The 19,029-nt window shown below is 50.0% G+C and overlaps 1 protein-coding gene across 1 annotated transcript in view; it reads right to left on the reverse strand.

Moving 5' to 3' along the window:
* The window catches only part of COL6A2 (collagen type VI alpha 2 chain), an 18,523-nt gene extending 17,446 nt beyond the window's left edge, over nt 1-1,077 (reverse strand). Inside the window, exon 1 of the mRNA XM_077755388.1 lies at nt 1,057-1,077. The gene's annotated coding sequence lies outside the window, so the exon portion shown is untranslated. The remainder of the gene's footprint in view (nt 1-1,056) is intronic.
* Between the last annotated feature and the right edge of the window lie 17,952 nt (nt 1,078-19,029).

A 19,029-nucleotide genomic window follows, 5' to 3' on the forward strand; every position in this document is an offset into this window, starting at 1 on the left:
GGATTCGCTCAACCCGGTTCACACAGACACCCCTCCGCCTTTCGGGGCCCCCACAGCAGAGGGCAGACACAACAAAGCGTGCTGCCCAGCGGGGGCTCCTGGCCTGCCAGGGGGGAGCACGGTGGGCTGGACCCTGGGCGGCCTGGGGGCGCGAGTGGTGCTCACTGAGCTTTTGTGGAAAGGTTTTCCTGTGATGCCCTTCAATGCATCACCTCCTTTGAGAGGAGGTAGATTTGGGGGGGCAGGTTTAAGGTTCAAGATTGCTCGGGTAAGAGGGGTTGGTCCTGGTAAAGTTAGAGGTGAACAGGACACAGCTCTGCCTTCCCAGCACAGGCCATGGGCAGGTCAAGAGGCCATGATCCTGCAGGCAGAGGCTGTGACCCAGCCAGGTGGGAACGGTTGTCCAGGGGGTGTGCCGGGGAATCCAGGAGGACTTCCTGCATGCGGCGCTGGAGGTGCCCAGGCTGAGGGGAGCTCCTGGCTGAGGGAAGGCTCATTCAGGGAGGGTTGGGGGCAGCACTTGGCCGAGGCAGGGCCTGGGAAGGTGGCATGAGGGGCAAGCCAGGGGCTTCCCGAAGAACCTGGAAGCCAAGAGGAAGTCAGGCTGCTTCAGTCAGAGCAAAGAGGTCCAGAGCCATCAACCACTGGTGACGGCCACTGTGGTCACTGTGGGACCTTGGCGGGGCGGGGTGGGGGCTGGTCAGGGCTGCGCACTGGGATGTGGGCGCAGCTCTGTCCTCCACGACCCCTCACCCTACTGCCCCCCGTCGGGGGGCCTTGAGTGCCATCCTGCCCTGCCTGCTACGGGAGGGGAGTGGGGGCTGAAGAACCAGGGACTCTGCACCCAGCTCGGCCTTGCTCTCCATGGGTGCACCTGCACCACACAGATCACACATATCACACATACCCACACACACTACCGCACACACATCAATTAAAAGAGGTGCCCATAGTAAGGTGTTTTGGTGAAAAATCTTACTCTCAAAATGAAATGAATATGAAAAGGATTGAAATGAATGCAGTGAAATACGAAAAGGACCTCAAGGGAAGAGTTACTTGGTGTGTGGCGGGCAGCCTCCGCGGGGGGCCCAATTAATCCTGCCTCCTGGTTCGCACGGTCCTCTGAGATCTTCACACACTCAGCTGTCACTGGCCTGTGTGAGCAACAGACCGGCCTGTGGTCGACAGCAGGTGACTTCCAAGATAAGCCCAGAGGGCCTCATGGCTGGTGCCTGGCCCTCTCCCACGTTACCCACCAGAAGGAAGCCAAGCGCCATAACATGAAGACGCTCATGCAGCCCCCGCCGAAGCCCACGAGGGAGAACCGTGGCCTCCAGCCGGCAGCCGGGAGAGCAGACACTGTAGAAACACATCCTCAGCCCTGCTAAGACTTCAGGTGAGCACAGAGCTGACCAGTCCCTGACTGTGACCGCGGCTCCCTAGGGACCCTGGGCTAGAGTCACCTGGCCGAGCCATTCCTGAATTCCTGACTCAAATAAATTACGATGTAGTAAATGCTCATTGTTTTAAATCACTAAGTTTGAAGGTAATTTATTACACAGCAATAGGTAACTAAATAAGGCATCAAACTTTTTCTCCACAAGATTGCAGACAGAAAAACAATGAGACCGCAACTGCAGAATTCTGAGAAGGAACTAAAATGAATCAAAGATGTCCATCTAATCGGCCTAGCTTTCATGTAAAAGATAAAAGTCTCAGATGTGAATGGGCCCACCCACATACCATTTCTAAAAAAATTCTGCAGACAATCGAAAAATGAGTAGGAGTAACTGAGAAAGCAAAGAAACCTGAGAAATACAGTAAAATATAAAAAATGAAAGAAAAAAGGGCCAGGAAGCACAATTAAATGCCAGAAACATCACATGGATCCGCTGGGACAATATATGTGGATGCTTTAAATTCTTCCATTAAACACAAATATTCCCATACACCCCGATGTTTACAAGAGCATGATCAGCAACAGCCAAACTATAGAAAAAGCCCAAATGTCCACTGGCTGATGAACGGATAAAGAAGATGTGGTACATAAACACAATGGAATATTACTCAGCCATCAAGAATAATGAGACTTTGCCATTTGCAATGCCATGGAAGGAGCTAGAGAGTATCATGCTAAGTGAAATAAGTCAGAGAAAGACAAATATCATATGATTTCACACATATGTGTAATTTAAGGAACAAAACAAACAAAGGGAATAAAAAGAGACAAACCTAAAGATGAGGCTCTTAATATAGCGAACAAACTGATGGTTGCCAGAAGGGAGGTGGATGGGGGGAGGGGTGAAAGAGGTGACGGGGATGAAGAGGTACAAACTCCCAGGTATAAAATAAGTGAGTCATGGGGATGAAGTGACAGCACGGGGAATACAGTCCATAATACTATAATAACGTTGTGTGGTGACAGGTGGTGACTGCACTTATGGGGTGGGGGACATAGCTGAATGCAGAGAATTGTCGAATCACTATGCTGTACACCTGAAACTTAGTGTTATATGTCAATTAGTGTCCCGGGAGTGACACTAGACAGACTGTCACAGATGGTGCAGAGAAAATCCGGGTGGGCGAGCACAGAGAGGAAGACAGTGGGGGTACAGTGCGGGGCACAGTGAGGGGCCAGGCTAATCTGCGGCATACGGGTGAGGGGCAGCAGTGCCAAGGAAAAGATAAAGGCTGCTGTCTGATTATGAGTCTATTGGATTTCATAACACAAAATTATATAAAGCAAAAGGTTGAAAAATCAAAGAAAAAACTGACAAACTGCAATTATTCATAGAAGGCTTTAACTCAGCTTTTAAAGTTCCTGACAGATCACATAAACGACAACAAAAAAGAGGATCTGAATGTCATGTTTTGCAAAACTCTGATAGTACCAAGTATGGAATGTGTATTTTCTAAACATCTGGATTTGGATAATGTGGATAAACAGAAACACACATACCTAGATCTATCTTTGAAACATACAAGTAGGGAATACATGTTCTTTTAAAAATTTTTAGAAAATTCAACTATAGAGCAACCACAAAAGCAGTTTTAGTTAATTTAAAAAACAATTAGAAATTGTAAGGATCAAATTCTCATGCAAAACCAGTCACTAAAAGGACATACAAAAAATATCAAAGCATCTGGAAGTTTAAAAAATTCTCTCTTGCTAAAACTACATAGGAATTAGTGACAATGACAGTGTTATGTATAAAAACAAATATGAGAAGGCCAAAGCTATAATTAGAGGACAATATGTAGCCTTAGATGCTTTATGTTGTAAGATGGGAAATTAGTGTAACAAATTAGACACTTAATCGAAGAAGCTAAGGGCAAAAATAAATTAACAAAATGAATCTCAGGAAAATAAGAAAAAGAAAATAATAAGAAATAAACCATTTGATTAAAAACAACAACAGTCGAACTAAAAATACATCTAAGAGCTGGTTCTTTGAAAAAGCCAATAAAGTAGAAAAATTTAATCAAAGATAAAAATGATGAAGCACAAATATAGTAACACAAGAATTTAGGGATGAGTTAAATAATGTGATGATAGGTGAAGAAGATTTCGAAGAGCATACCAAGTGCAGCTAGCTCTAAGCTAACAGATATGAAAGACCATGTTCTGGAAGAGTCTGAGAAGAGGTGTGGAACTGATCGGACTCTGCCCTGGAAGGCAGCACAGCCCTAGGGTTCTGGCCCGGATGGATTTAGGTCTTCAAGGGCAACTACTTCTCTGCCTGTTTCAAAACATAAAAAGATAAGTTTTTCTATTCATTTTTAAACTTGGAAAAACCTGAGGCTAAAAATTGATCAAAGAAATCTCTAAAAGGAACTCTGCAGACAAATCTCACTTTTAAATGCAGCTGCAAACATCCTAACAGAGACTAGAAAATCAAATCCGGTAGCAGGTTAAGGACGACTATACCCAACTAGATGAAGTTAGTTTAGAAATATGATGATGCAACACTACAAAATTCATTATCGTGAGGCACATTAATATCAACAGAAAATCATGTAACTGCTTTAAGGAGCCCAGAAACAACCATATCAGATTTTTTTAAAAAAGAGGCAAACTTCATAAGAAATTTAGGAGTTGAATCAACATTACAAAGCATATAAACTGCAGATCAACAACCAATATCGTATTTTATACAAAAACTAAAATAAGTGTTCTTATCTTTGTACGGCACAGATTTCTCCAAGAATCTAGACCATTCCACGTGACACAAATGAGATACCCATGTACAGAAATCATACCTTTCATGAACTCAGGGAGCACGTCCGTGGACCTGACCCTGGATTAAGAACTCCTGCACTCAAGGGGGGCCTGGGCGGCTCAGGTGGTTGAGTATCTAACTTCAACTCAGGTCATGACCTTGTGGTTCGTGAGTTCGAGTCCCGCGCTGGGCTCTGTGCTGGCAGCTCAGAACCTGCCTCGGAATCTGTGTCTCCCTCTCTCTCTGCTCCTCCCTGCTCATTCTCTCCTTCTCTCTTTCTCAAAAATAAATAAACATTAAAACAACAACAACAGCCTCCCCCCACAGACAAAGGGACAGGACAAAGAGTGATGACCTCGCTGGCTTTCAGGGCTGTGTTGGAAGCCCAGGCAATGGGGCCACAGAGAAACAAAGTATAAATCCCGGAAAGGGAAACGATGGAAACAGTCCTCCCTAAAGACAGGAATGTCCGTCTAGAAAACCCAATAAAACCAACCGTACAAAGTTTAGGGGAAAGCGGCGGGGGTGGGGGAGATTCAGTGAGGCAGTTATAAGAAAAATATATACAAAAAGCTGTCAGGTTTTTTCTGTCAGCAACAATCAATTCGGAAATTCAATGGAAAAAGTACTATTTACATTAGCAAGAAAAGCAACGTAAATCTAAGGAGTAAACTTCAGAATCTAAGAATGTGCAGGACTTATTAAAAAAATTTTTTTTTCTAAGGAACACACAGGAGAGACAAACCTTGTTTCTGGAGGAGAAACATAGTGTTTAAGAATACCAGTTATTTCTTTTAAAAAATTTTAAAATTATTTTTAAAAATATAATGTATTGTCAAGTTGGCTAGCCAACGGTGTCTACAGTGTGCTCTTGGTTTTGGGGGTAGATTCCCATGATTCATCGCTTATGTCCAGCACCCAGTGCACATCCCGACACATGCCCTCCTCAGTGCCCATCCCCCATTTTCCCCTCCTCCCACCCCATCAACCCTCAGTTTGTTCTCTGTATTTAAGAGTCTCTAATGGGCTAAGAATATCACTTATTTCTAACTGAATCTATACCTGAATATAATTTTAACTAGAATCTCCAGGAAATATTTTTGCTCTTTTGCTTGTTGACATGTTGACAAAATGAACTGAAGGCAGAATAAAGGGCATCTGAGAAAAACAACAGATACAGGGTAATGAGGGAAGTTGCGTTATCAAGGGCACGGGCGACAATAAGCCCGCAGAAATCAGGCACTTGTGGTTTGGTGGTGGACAGGCCAACGGCCCCCCAGCAGGCAACGGGCAATGCAACACAGACTGAGCTAAGACTGCGGCCTTTCAGAGCAGGGACAGGGTCCTGGGCCCAGGGTTCCCGATGTGATGAGCAACAGGAGCAATCTACCTGCACCCGAATAAAGTCCAGAGGTGAGCGCAAAACACAGACTAACAGGTCTTTGGGAAAAAAATGGAAAGAATGAAATGACAAGGGAATATCTTCTATCATCGCTGTGCACCAGACAGCGACGCTGCCTCTTCTCACGTGATGCTCACAACCTCCCACGGGCACGGGCACGGTGGCGATTCCCACCTCACAAATGAGGAGACGGAGACCAAGTGTAGGTGACTCGTCCAGGAAGCTCAGCTAAGAGCTGAGGTCCGCAGCCAGGCAGCACGGCTCGGGGTCTGCTCTCTCGATAACTGAGCGCCCACAGATGACCTTCCTTACAGCAAACACAACATGAGCAGCCTTGGGGCAGACTGAGAGCCAGACAACAGTATTTCCACGATTTCATATTTTTCTGAAGTTTATTTATTTATTTAGAGAGAGAGATTGAGTGAACACATGTGAGTGGGGGAGGGGCAGAGAGAGAGAGAGACTCCCAAGCAGGCTTCATGCTGTCAGCATGGAGCCCAATGAGGGGCTCGATCCCACAAATTGTGAGATCATGACCTGAGCCAAAATCAAGAGTTGGATGCTTAACCAGTTGAGCCACCCAGGTGCCCCCAAATTTCATATTTTTAGGGTTTAAAAAGTTTGATGGCCTGCTGTTAGGTGTGTAGTGTTTATAACTATGATATCTTCTTGCCCTATTGAAATATTTATTAATATATAAGGTCTTTTGTCTCTTGCAACTGTTTTTGATTTAAAGTCTATTTTACCTGATAATCAGTATAGCCGCCCTGCTCTCTTTTGGTTCCAATTTACATGGAATAACCTTTTCCATCCTTTCACTTTTTTTAAATGATTATTTATTTTTGAGAGAGTGAGTGCTAGAGGGGGAGAGGGGGAGGGGCAGAGAGAGAGACAGGATCTGAAGCTGACTCTGCGCTGTCAGCACAGAGCCCAATGCAAGGCTCAAACTCATGAACCAAGAGATCACGGCCTGAGCCAAAGTCGACGCTTAACCAACTGAGCCTCTCAGGCGCCCCTCCACCCTTTGACTTTTAGCCTATTTGGATCTCTGGATGTAATGTGAGTCTCTTGTAGACAGGTGACCCTTGAAAAGTATGAGGGTCAGGGACGCTGATCCCCCCCCACACACACACACAGTCGATAATCTGCATATAACTTTTGAGTCCTCCCAAACTGTTAATAGCCTGCGGTTGATTGGAAGACTTACCAATAACAGAGAGTCGATTAACACTTACTATGTTATACATATTACAGATTCTTACACTAAAGTTAGCTAGAGAAAAAATGTTAAGAAAACCATGAGGGAGAGAAAATACATTTACAGTACAGTATGCAAAAAATCTGCATGTGAGCAGACCTTCACAGTTCAAACTCAAGTTCAAGGGTCAGGTGCAGTGGATCATGTTTTTTTATAATCCATTCTTCCAGTCTCTGTCTTTTGATTGGAGAGTGTAATCTGTTTACAATGAAAGTAACTACTGATAAGGAGAGACCTACTTCCTTCCATTTGCTATTTGTTTTCTATATATCTTATGGCTTTTTGTTTCTCATTTTCTGTATTACTGTCTTTTTTGTGTTTAATTGTCTTTTTAGTGAAACATTTACACTCTTTCCTCATTTCTTTTTGTGTATATTCTTTAGGCACTTGTGGTTACCATGGGGATTACATTTAACCTCCTAAAGTTACAACACTCTAATTTGAATTTATATCAGCTTTACTTCAGTATTATACAAAAACTCTGCTCCTTTACAAGTTCTCCCCTCTCCCTTTCAGTTATTGATGTCACAAAGTTACATTTTTATACATTGTGTGTTGAAAACATAACAAAATACTTTTTTTAATGCACTAGTTTCTTAAGTTGTGTAGAAAACAAAATGTGGAATTACTATTGTTATAATAACATTAGCTTTTATAACTGCTCATGTGTTTATCTTTGCTGAGATCTTTATTTCTTCATCCAGCTTCAAGTTACTTTTGAGTGTCCTTCCATTTCACCTTGGAGGACTCCCTTGGGCATTTCTTGAAGGTCAGGTCTAGTCCTCAATAAACTCCCTCAGCTTCTGTTTATCTAAGAATGTTTTAATTCTATCCTCGCTTTTGGAGAACAGTTTTGCCAGATATAGAATTTTTAGGTGACAGGTTTTATTTTTTCTTTTAGCATTTTGAATATCATCAGCCCACTGCCTCTGGTCTCCTGAGTTTCTGATGAGAAATGGACACTGTGACTACTATGAGTCACGTCTCCTGTTTATTTCAAAAATTTCTCTTTGTCTTGGTTTTTTGATGGTTTGATGACAATGAGTCTCAGTGTGAGTCTCTTTGAATTTATCCTACCTGGAGTTCATGGGGCTTCTTGGAGCTTATGTTCATGTCTTTATGAAACTTGGAAGTTTACGCCATTATTTCTTCAAATATGTTTCCTGCCTCTTCTCTCTCTCCTGTCCTGGGACTCCCACACTGTGCATGCTGGCCCTTCAGGCTCTGTTTGCTTTTCTTTGATCTTTTCTCTTTGTGTCCCTCAGACTCAATAATCTGCACTGTCCTATCTCCAGCTTCACTGGCTCTTTCTTCTCTCTGCTCGAATCTGCCTTTGAATTCCTCTAGTGAAGCTTTCATTTTGGTTATTGTACTTTTCAGCTCCCTCATTTCTTTTTGAATTCTGTATAGGTTTCTCTTTATTGATATTTCCGTTTTTTTCTGACATTGTTTTCTTGACTTCTATAATGCTTTCCTTTAGTTTTCTGAGCATCTTTAAGATGGTTGTGTTCATGTGTGTCTAGAAGATCCACACTCAGGTCGTTTTTTAGGGATAGTTTCTATTGGTTTATGTTTTTTTTTCCTTTGAATCAGCCATAATTTTCTGTTTCTTTGTGGTATTTGTGATTTTTGTTGTTGAAAACTGGACATTTGAATCTAATAATGTTGTGTATCTGGAAATCAGATTCTTCTCCTTCCCAAGGGCTTGCTGTTTGTTTGTTTTTTTATTGTTATAGGCTGTCTCTGTGTCGAGGATCAGCCTGAAGTGTAAGTGTGGGCTATTCTCCGGTATTTTCTGAGCATGCACCTTTCCTGAACATGTGCAGAGCCTGCCTAATCCCCCTTCTATATGCAGTTGCCTTCCAAGGAACTACTCTTCAATGTCTGGCCCCTCAAAAAAGAAAGAAAAGAGTGAATAGGGGAGAAAAGATGGCAATATTTTAAATCTCCTGTAAGTAAATTCAGCCAGAGAAGGAAAGGGAAGAAGGGAATGCAATGATGGGAAGAAGGGCAACAACAATGGCAGCCTCAACGGGGTGAAGAAGAAAATATCACAGAAAGTATCTCCTCTGTACACCAACAAATTGGATGGCCTTGCTGAAATGGACAAATTCCTAGAAACACAAAACCTAAAAACCATGAAGAAATAGAAATTCCAAATAGATCTTTAACTAGTAAGGACATTGACTCAGGAACTGAAAATCTCCTGACAAAGGAAAGCCCTGAACCTGATGACTTCACTGGTGAATTCTATCAAATATTTAAAGAAGAAATAACACCAGTACTTCTCAAATTTTTTGAAAAAAAGCTGAAGAGGAGGGAATATTCCCTTACTCATTCTATGATGTCAGCATTACTCTCTGATGCCAAAGTCAGACAAAGACACCACAAGAAAAGAAAATACCGACCAATAAACCTATTGAATATTGACACAGAAAACCTCCACAAAATATAACCAGACAGAATCCAATAGGATAATAAAAGGATTAAACACCATGGACAAGTGGGATTTATTCCTGGAATGCAAGGGTAGTTCAACATCTGAAAATTGATCAGTGTGATATAACCCACATGATCATCTCAATGCAGAAAAATCTTTTGATAAAATTTACTGTCTTTTCATGATAAAAATACCCCAAAACTAGGAATAGAAAGAACCCACCTCAATATAATAAAATCCATATATGAAAATTGACCTGGATATGTTCATAGATTGGAAGACAATATTAAGATGTCAATACCACCCAAAGTGATTTACAAATTTAATTCCATCTCTATCAAAATTCAAATGATGATTTTTGCAGAAATAGAAAAAAAACCATTCTAAATCGATAAGAAATCTCAAGACCCTGAATAACATAAACAATCTTAAAAGAGAAGACCAAAGCTGGAGGACTCACACTTTCTGAATTCAAAACTGCTACAAAGCTATAGTAATGAAAACAGTGTGGTACTGGCATAAAGACAGACATATAGACCAGTAGAATAGAATAGAGTACAGAAATAAACGTTGCAAATATATCCAAGTACTTTTCACCAAAAATATCATGACCATTCAATGGGGTTAAAGACAGCTCTTTTCAACAAATGATGCAGTGAAAACTGGGTATCCACAAGCAGAAGAATGAAGTTGGGCCCTTACTTAACACCATACACAAAAATTAACTCAAAGTGGATCCATGATCTAAATGTAAGACCTAAATCTATAAAACTTATAGAAGAAACGTGGGGCAAAATTTTACAACATGGCAGTTGGCAGTGATTTCTTGGCTATGACACCAAAAGCATAAGCCACTTAAGAAAAAATAGACAAATTGAATTTCCTGAAAAATAAAACATTTTGTGTATGAAAAGACACTATCCATAGAGTCAAAAGGTAACCCTACAGAATGAGGAAAAGTCATTGCAAATTGTACATCTCATAGGGATTAAAGTCCTGAATAGATAGAGAATTTCTAAAACTCAACAACAAAAAACCAAACAACTTGACTCAAAAATGGAGGACTTGCATAGACATTTCTCCAAAGAAGATATACAAACGGTCAATGAGCATATGAAAAGATGTTCAACATCACGAATTATTAGAGAAACACATACCCCAATTGTAAGGATATCACCTTATACTCCTTAGGATGGCTAATATTAAAAACCTGCAGAAAACAACACATGTTGGAGGTTGTGGAGAAATTGGAATTATTGGCTGGAATGTAAAACAGTAGAGCCTCTGTGGACAACAGTATGGTGGTTCCTCAAAAAAATAAAGATAAAATTACAATATGACCCAGCAATTCCACTCTGGCTATATACCACCCCCCAAATTAAAAGCCAGGTCTCGGGGTGCTTGGGTGGCTCAGTCAGTTAAACATCCAAATTCAGCTTAGGTCACGATCTTATGGTTCATGGGTTTGAGCCCCACGTCAGGCTCTGTGCTGACAGCTCAGAGCCCGGAGCCTGCTTTGGATTCTGTGTCTCCCTCTCTCTTTGCCCCTCCCCCATTCCACTCTGTCTGTCTTTCTCAAAACTAAAAATTAAAAAATAAAATAAATAAATAAATTAATTAATTAATTAAAAGCCAGGTCTCAAAGAGATATTTGTACACCCATCTTCATTGTTCACATTAGTGATTATTCCCAAGAGCTAATACATGAAAACAACAGAAGTGTCCAGTGGCAGAGAAGTAGATAATCAGAGTGTAGTATAGTCACACAGTGGAGTATTATTCAGCTTTAAAGAAAAAAGAAATTCTGCCACCTGCTACCGCAGGGATGAACCTTGAAGATATATTATGTTCAGTGAAATAAGCCAGTGACAAAAGACAGATACTATATGATTCCAATTATATGAGGGACTTAGAATATTGAAAAAATCATAGACAGAAAGTAGAATGGTGGCTGCCGGGGACTGGGCGGGGGAAAAAGGGAGTTCGTATTTAATGAGGATAGAGTTTCAGTTTTTCAAGACGAAAGGAATTTCAGTGACAGATGGAGGTGATAATGTACTTAATACCGCTGAGCTCTACAGTTAAACATGGTTTTAAGATCATAAAAATGGTTAAGATCATGTATATTTTACCACAATTTTTAAAACTTGTGGGGAAAAGTTCTTACAGATTAGTAAAAATGAGCACCCATTAGGAACACGGGGGAAAGTACAACCTGGCAAATGGTCAGTAATCAAAAGATGTTGAAGGCACAAAAATCAAGGCCCTGCAGACAGACCAACAGTGTGCTGCTCCTCACCTACAAACGCGTGTAAGAAACAAAACCAAACAGCATTCCTGCCCGGTGTGGAGAAGGCCAGCGTCCTTCTCCACTTTTCCGGTGCACATCTGACCGGAAGCCGGAAAGTCTTGACATTTTTCAGAGCTTCTGACCCAGAGTCGCTCCCCTAGCAGCAGGGGCCCCTCACAACTGGATCCCCACCTCCTCCTGCTTACTACAGCGACTGCGACGGGCCACCACGCGGCTCACCCACTGTGTGGCGTGGAGTGTTGACAAGTTTTAGGTCCCCCAGGAGCGTGTACGGACCGTCTGTGGAGAATGTTGCTTTCTGACACGGCCCGATGCCAGCCCTCGCCCCGAGGGTGGGGCCTGGGCTCCCCCAGGTGCTGCTCGGTGAGCAGCATCCCATGATCCTCGCTTCTTTGCAGGCACGCCCCACACCAGGGTCCCCCCTTCACTTTGCACAAATGAGTGAAAGAGGCCAGAGAAGGGACTGATCCACTGAAATGTGGAAAGAATCAAACTATTTGTGGTTTTCTTAATCATAAGAACGAAGTTTTTCCAGCATCATAAGGCATTCTGCGGGTGCAATCATGGTCCTCCCGCACTCTGCGCGTGGAGATCCTTCGCGGCCCTGGCCGGTAAGGGGGGCAGGTAGGGTTAGGCCTGGCCTGGCTCTGCAGGTGAGAAGCTGCTGGCTGGAGAGGGGGCTGGGCCACACCCACCCCTCCCCGAGGCCCCCGCCCCTCCTCCGCCCCGGCCAGTCCCAGGTTGCTCATCGGAGGTCCTCCCTGCAGCCCACAGCCCCCGGAAGCTCAGCGCCGCCCCTGCTGGCCGGCGACAGTCCCGCCGGGTGTGATGTGCGCTGGTCAGTGCAGGCGCCCGGGCTCCGCCCAGCCTGGCAGGAGCCCGGCTCTGTCCCCGCACGCCGCCTTCCCTCACTGCGTGCGGGGCGGCCCCTGGCCTGCTGCGGACTTTCGTCAGCCTCCCAGGTTTCTTTCGTTAGCACACGGTGGCAGCGTCACGGTGGCCAGAGGGGCCAGTGGGCCACCAGTTCCCGAGTCCTGCCGGGGGCCACCCCTGGGCCCCTCGGGCCCACCCCCTCCAGCCCGGCCTGGGAGACTCCCGGTCACATATGCTGGGGGCTCAGCTTCCGCACCACCCACCCCCGCCTCTGGACGAGGTCAGGAAGGCAGACAGCGCCCCTCCTCAGAGCCCCGGAGGCCTGTCCTGCCTCCTGGCCCAGGGAGATGAGATGGGAATAAACCCACAAGGCCTTTTTGTTGTTGAACAAATATAAGATTATCTCTGGGCCAAAACTCCTTTATTGGAAGAAAAACCCACACATCTGTGGATCTCCAGCTTCCTTCTTCTTGAGTATTAATCTAAAAATGGACTCCTTTTCTTGGGGACAGCCGGGGAGACTTAGGTGTGAGTGAAGGAGGTGGCGATGGGGGGTGCGCCCGGTGGGCACACCTGAGGCACCACACCTGCTTGTGTGGTTGTTAGTGTCCGCAGGGACCTCAGCAGCTGACGTCCCCTCCGCCCCGAAGCCGTGCTGTAAGGGTGCTGAGCCCCCAGGGCCCTGCTAACCGGGGTCCGGGGACGGGGTGGGGTCTGGCCCAGCAGGGGGCCGCCCCAGGCGCCCTCAGCCTGCCTCCTACTCTGCAGCCCCCTGCTTACTCCCACCCAGCAGGCTTGGGGGGCGCTGGAGAAGGGGGGGCACCTCCAGCAGAGATGCATGGGGGGCACCTAGGCGCTTGCTAATTCTAGAGTGAGGGTGAAGGGGGTGACTGTCCTCTCCACTAGGATATCGGGGACGCTTTGTCACCTGAAGAGTGGCTGGGGGCCCTGGAGAGCTCATTCTAGACCCGGACGCTCCTTCCAGAAGGAGGCGGTGCAGCCTCTCCCTCTTGGGCGGAGGGGCGAGGGACCAGCCGGCTGGAGACCCCGTGCCCAGCTCCAGGTCAGAGGGGCTGGTCTTTCCGTGGGGTGCGGGCTCCTCAGCCTCTGGACGTGACCTCTAGGCCAGAGAGCGAGCCGAACCTCCCAGGAAGCAGCCAGGGGCGGGACAGCAGATGCTGAGCCCTGGGGGCTACGTGGTGACCAGCTGGCCGGGGGGTCGGGGAGCCGCAGTCTTAGCACCGAGCCCAGAACCGGGGAGAAATCCCTCCCAACGCCCTCAGCTCTGCCCCGAGGTGCCAAAGAGGGGGCGCAGCGAGGCAGTCAACTCGCGCCCGCTGGTCCCGCCGCGCGTCCTAAGGAGCGGGCGCGGGGAGCTGGGAGGGAGGCCATGAGGCTGNCCGCCCGCCCCGGACGGTGACACGACCTGGGGGTGGGGAACCGCGCCCTGCACCTGGAGTGGCGCGGGGCGTCGCGGGGTCCCCCCTCTCCATGTCCCCCTTGCTCAGGCCTCGACTGACCCAGCCTGGTCTGGGGACACGCAGCTCCCGGGACCCTGGGAGTCAGAACGCGTGTCCGCGGCGTCGTGGGCTCCCCAAGGCCCGAGAGCGTCCCCGTCAGATGTGAAGGGGCCTGGAGGGGAAAGGGCAGGGGCCGGGACCGCGGGGCCTCCGGGGGTGCGGGCGGGGCAGATAGGTGCACTTCCTCTGGAGAACTCGCAGGTGGGCTTGGCGCTGGGCCCCCCGAGGCCACAGTGATGTCGGTACCTGAGCTTAGTCGGGGGCCCCAGGCAGAGCTGTGGTCAGAGTCCCTGCTCCCCACCCTGGAGCGGCAGACCCCCAGGACCAGGGCTCCTCACTGAGGTGGGGTGCAGGCAGGGCTGGAAAGAGGTCTGGGGGCGGGGCAGGGCTGCATCACTGCCTTGTGGGGGGGGACCTGGGGGGGCAAAGGTGTGACCCCAGCTTCAGTTTGGCAAATCTCTGATTTAGCCGCCTCCCTTCAAGAGAGAAGCACGGTGCTTCTTGGTCACCTGTATGTGCCCAGGGTCTTCCCCCCTGCGTGCCCTCTGGTCTTCCTGGCCACTTCTTTCCATCTGCAGCCTGATTCCCCTGCCTTGGGTCGCAGACTGGCCAGGTGAGGGCAGGGATCTCAGGGAGCCCCTCGCAGACCCAGATTGTTCGAGCAGAGGGGAGTGATGTCTCCCGTGAGGAGGGATAGGCCTCCCCCGCGGCTGCACCACACGATGCCCCTACTCTGATGTCCAAAGGGCCTTCGAGCTGTCCCCTGGCCCCAGCACTGGCCTCCCACCTGCTCCTGGCTCCCAGAGCCCCCCTCGGCCTGAACCACTCTCAGTGCCCACTCAGTGCCCACCCTCCCGGGGCAGCACCAGTCACTCCTCTGATCCAGCACCCTGTTTCTCTGTGTGCAATGGGTGACCCCGAGCGAGAGACACCGAGGAAGGCAGGTGTGTGTGTGTCAGCGGGCACCTGGCTTCCCCCAAAGAGAGCTACGGCATTCACATGGGCAACGGGGTTCACGCCTGGAGGGTCATCATGGCCTCCCTGTTGGAGGCCTGTTATGGGCCAGGTCATAAAAGGAATCTTGGCTAAAGTGTTGGTCACGGTGGCTCCCTAGTCAACAGACCACCCAGTGGTGTTTCCCTGGTTCCCAAGGGTGTCATTGTCACTCCCATACTTGGCCATTGGAGTAACTGGATTCTGGCCTATGTGGTAGGGGAAACCCAGGGGAAAACTTGGGTGCTGTCCCCCCCCCCACTCCCCTCCCCCAGCCCAGAGAGCAAACCACAAACAATATCGTGTCCCTGGAGACTGAGACCTGGAAGACGCAGGGGTGGCAAGCCTCCCAGAGCCCCGAGACCGACGAGAGAGGCTGCAGGCCACTGAGGCTTAACCCTGGAGCCGCCCAACATCCTCTGCTGCGTGGGACGTGGAATTCTGGTGATAGCAGGTTAACGGGCTGATGATTTACAACTGCATTATTTCCTGCCCTAATTAGGAAGGATGGGAAGGAACAGTTTGCATTCACATGGGAGGGATGATAATATCATTTATAGTTTGGCCTCGGGGCCACGTAAATCCTCCCCTCTGTCCTAACGTGGTCTGGGAAGCTGGGTGCCCTGGACACTCCCAGGACGGGACACTGTGCCCACTGGGCAGGACCAGGGAGATCACGTGCTGGAGGCCTCAGAGAGTGGGGGGTGAGCTCCTGTGAAAACCCAGAGGTCTGCACTTCAGGGAAGGGTTCAGGGGTCCGGTGGTCAAGGGCATGCTGGGATATCCCCCTGAAATTAAAAGATAAATCTTCTCATGCTGTGTCCCCTACTTCAGAGAAGACTTGTGGGACTTGTGGGTTCAGAAGACAATACATTCCACCCTTAGGAATATTACTCTGACCGTATCTCAGGTGACATGGAGGCAGCCAGCTTTAAGGGGGGCCTAGGAGCAGGAAATGTCTACGCAGCAGGCCCAGGCTGGGACCACGTGGGGCTGGAGATGTCCCGGCGGGAGAAGACGCCCAGTGGAGGGCCCTTTGGAGCCTTGCTGGAACACTTCCTACCCACCTCCTTCTGTGCGAGGGTCCCGCCGCAGGGCCGCCAGCGAGTGGCCCGCCACGTTGAGTTTCTGTTTGTCACTCCAGGCGGTAATGAGAGTAGTAATCATGTCGTAGCTTCGTGCCTCCCGAGAGGCATGTCACATGCTGGACACCGTGTGCAGCTGGAGGTCCCCCACCGCCCTCAGCTGGGAGGAAACAGGCCAGGGAACTGGAGGGGCGGCGGCGGGGGGAGGGACTCACCTGTGTCTTCATGGCTGCAGGGCAGGGCCCGGCGCAGAGCCGCCCCTGGCAGGGGGCAGTTGAATCGGTGGGTCCTGGAGCCTCTGCAATGCAGCCTCCACGGGGCCCTGTGGTTCTGGAGACTTGCAAGGGGCCTGAGACCCTGAGACTTGCCCTCTGGGGTCAACCAGTGCTCCATCCCACCATGAAAACCAATAGGGCCTCCCCGCCGTGGCTTTGTGGAACTTTGTGGAACAGCTTGGAGGGTGTGAATGTCGGTCTTGCCGTCTCCTGGGCCTGAGGAACCCTCCGCTGTCTGCCCCAGGTTTGTTTTCCTTGATTTGCTGACATTCTAGAACCGCAGGTGGGCTCGGTCGGCTCCCTCCTCATCGGGCAGAGGCGGAATAGCTCGGGCAGTGTGAGGGGCAGAGGGGTTCCGGGGGCGCCCAGGCGTCCCTACCTCAGCCAGGTGTCCCGGACCCGGGGGCTGTCTGTGTGGAGGCCGGCACCGGGGGCTCCCAGCACCCCATGTGGTTTGTACTGCTGTGTTTCCAGAAGGGAGCCCATCTGAGGTTGCGTGACGGTGTCAGTCTGACCCTGTTTGTGCGGCTACAGCGCGCAGTGAGCCGTGCAGACCTCGTGCTCAGGAGAACGATGGCGACGGAGGAGCCGTCAGTGAAGGAGCCTGTGCCTTCGGGCTGTGGGTGCACGGGGCCCTAGGGACAGTCGGGGAAAGCCATTGCCTTGTCTGCCCACACGTTCTCAGGCCCAGGGAGCGGACAGGCCCTCCGAGGCTTTCTCATGCTCTGCCGTCTCCTGGGACGGCTCTGGGCGCTGGGGCCTTGCTCTGTGGCTTTAGAAATGCATTTCGGAAGATGTTTGTTTTCCTTCGCGCTCACTGGGTTGAAGGGTAACGTTCCCCTCCCCCCCCAGCCGCTCTCGACTTTGTCCAGGGACCTGAAAGCGCTACAAAACCCACCATCCAGGGGCAACATGTGGGAGTCAGCGCGTCGCGGGCTTGTGTCCCAGCTGGTGACAGAGAGGCGGCTTTTATTTGTTCAGGCCAAAGCTACCCCGTTGGCCCTGGCGATCCCTCTGGGTCCCGGGCGGCTTGGATGCAGGCCTCTAACTCTGTGACGTCACGGGGGTGGAGAACTGTCAGCATCTCCAGGAGCCAGGACAGAGCCGGGCAGCCGGGGAGGGCCTGCGGCGGCGCGGGCACCGGGTGGCAGGGGCGTCTGGGTCACGTGCTGGCGGATGGGCGCTGCCCCCCGGGTGGGAAGGGGCTGTGTGCTCCCGGTGGACCCAGTGCAGGCATGGCGGTGCTCCCGAGGGGCCCCCACTTCCTCTGGCGTCTGGCCTTGGGCGTACGGTCATTTCTTGGAAAGTGAAGCCAGCCCGAGATGGCAGCATCCCCGCGGGGCCCCCACAAAGCTCCCCTCCCCCCGAGCGGGTCAGATCCTGCTCACGAGCATCTCGCAGGCAGGACCCGGGGACTCACGGGGGGACTGGGCGGGGGAAGGACTTCTGGTCTGGGGTGGTGGTCTTTCCCCTCTGCCACCCCCAGGCATATGTAAGCTCATGAAACCCGTTTACAAAATCCTTCAAACTATTTATGCCTCATTAAAAGCTCCTCTTACCCAGCTGTGCTTCCCTGAAGTGACAGGGTCGCCAGAACGTCCCGCGCCCTCCCTGCTGCCCTGGGAAGGCCCCTCCGACGCGCACTCCAGGGGCTGGCCGGGCCCAGCGGGCCGGTGCCGGGAGCCCTACGCCAGGGCTTCCCCTCAGGGGTCAGCGCAGGGACGCTGGGTCACTACGACCCCAGAGTCTGAGCCAGGCCTTGCCTATGTGTCTCCTCCTGGCAAGGGGGCCAGATGTCATTGGGTTCTCAAAGGTACCGGCGGTTCCAGAAGCATTACACATTTTCAGTGAACTGGGACACAACAACATACACTCAGTCCTGCTGTTTCATCTTTCTGGATGATCTGGGAGGCCCCGCGTGTCCTCATGACCGTGGCCCCGGCTCCCACCTCCCCACCGTTACCTGTTTCTCCGTAATAAAGCACCTCTGCACTCAGACGTGTGCGGACGAGACAACAACCATCTCACCTGCTCGTGTTTTGGTGGGTTGGCGCTTCGGGCTGGGCTCAGCTGAGCGGTTCACCGATGGTTTTGCCTCAGCTCGTTGAGGCTGCAGTCAGGGAAGGCCTGCGGGGGTGGGAGGTGACCTGGGATGGCCTGACTCGCGGGTCCCTTGCTCTCCTCGCTGTGGCCTCCCTGGAAGGACAACTCACATCCGTGTACGTGGTGGCCGTGTGCCGTGGGATGGCAGCAGAGGCCGCACAGACCCCTGTGATCAGGACTCAGGGGTCAGACCATCGCGTGGCCACAGTTTGTTGGTCAAAGGGAGACACAGGGCCAACCGTGACTCTGGGACTGGAGACTGAGACTCCAGCTCTTGACGGGAAGAGTGCCACCATCAGTCTGTACCGCCACCGGCACCACCGCTACCGTCTCCCACGGCCTGGTCCGTCACCCTCGCCTCCCCCACCCCTCCCCGTCCTGTCCACAGGCAGCACTGACCACGGCAGGGACCTGGATCTTAGAAGGAAATAGCCGCTGTCCTCAGAGGTCTTGCCCCGCAGGTGACGATGAGAGACGAATTCGTGAGGGACGGACGGTGGTGTTGTGAAGGCTCACTTACACTCGCGAAGCTTGAGGGTCCCGCTGGCT

The sequence above is a fragment of the Crocuta crocuta genome, unplaced genomic scaffold, assembly GCF_008692635.1.
Source record: "Crocuta crocuta isolate KB4526 unplaced genomic scaffold, BGI_CrCroc_1.0 scaffold675, whole genome shotgun sequence".
Classification (NCBI taxonomy): Eukaryota; Metazoa; Chordata; class Mammalia; order Carnivora; family Hyaenidae; genus Crocuta; species Crocuta crocuta.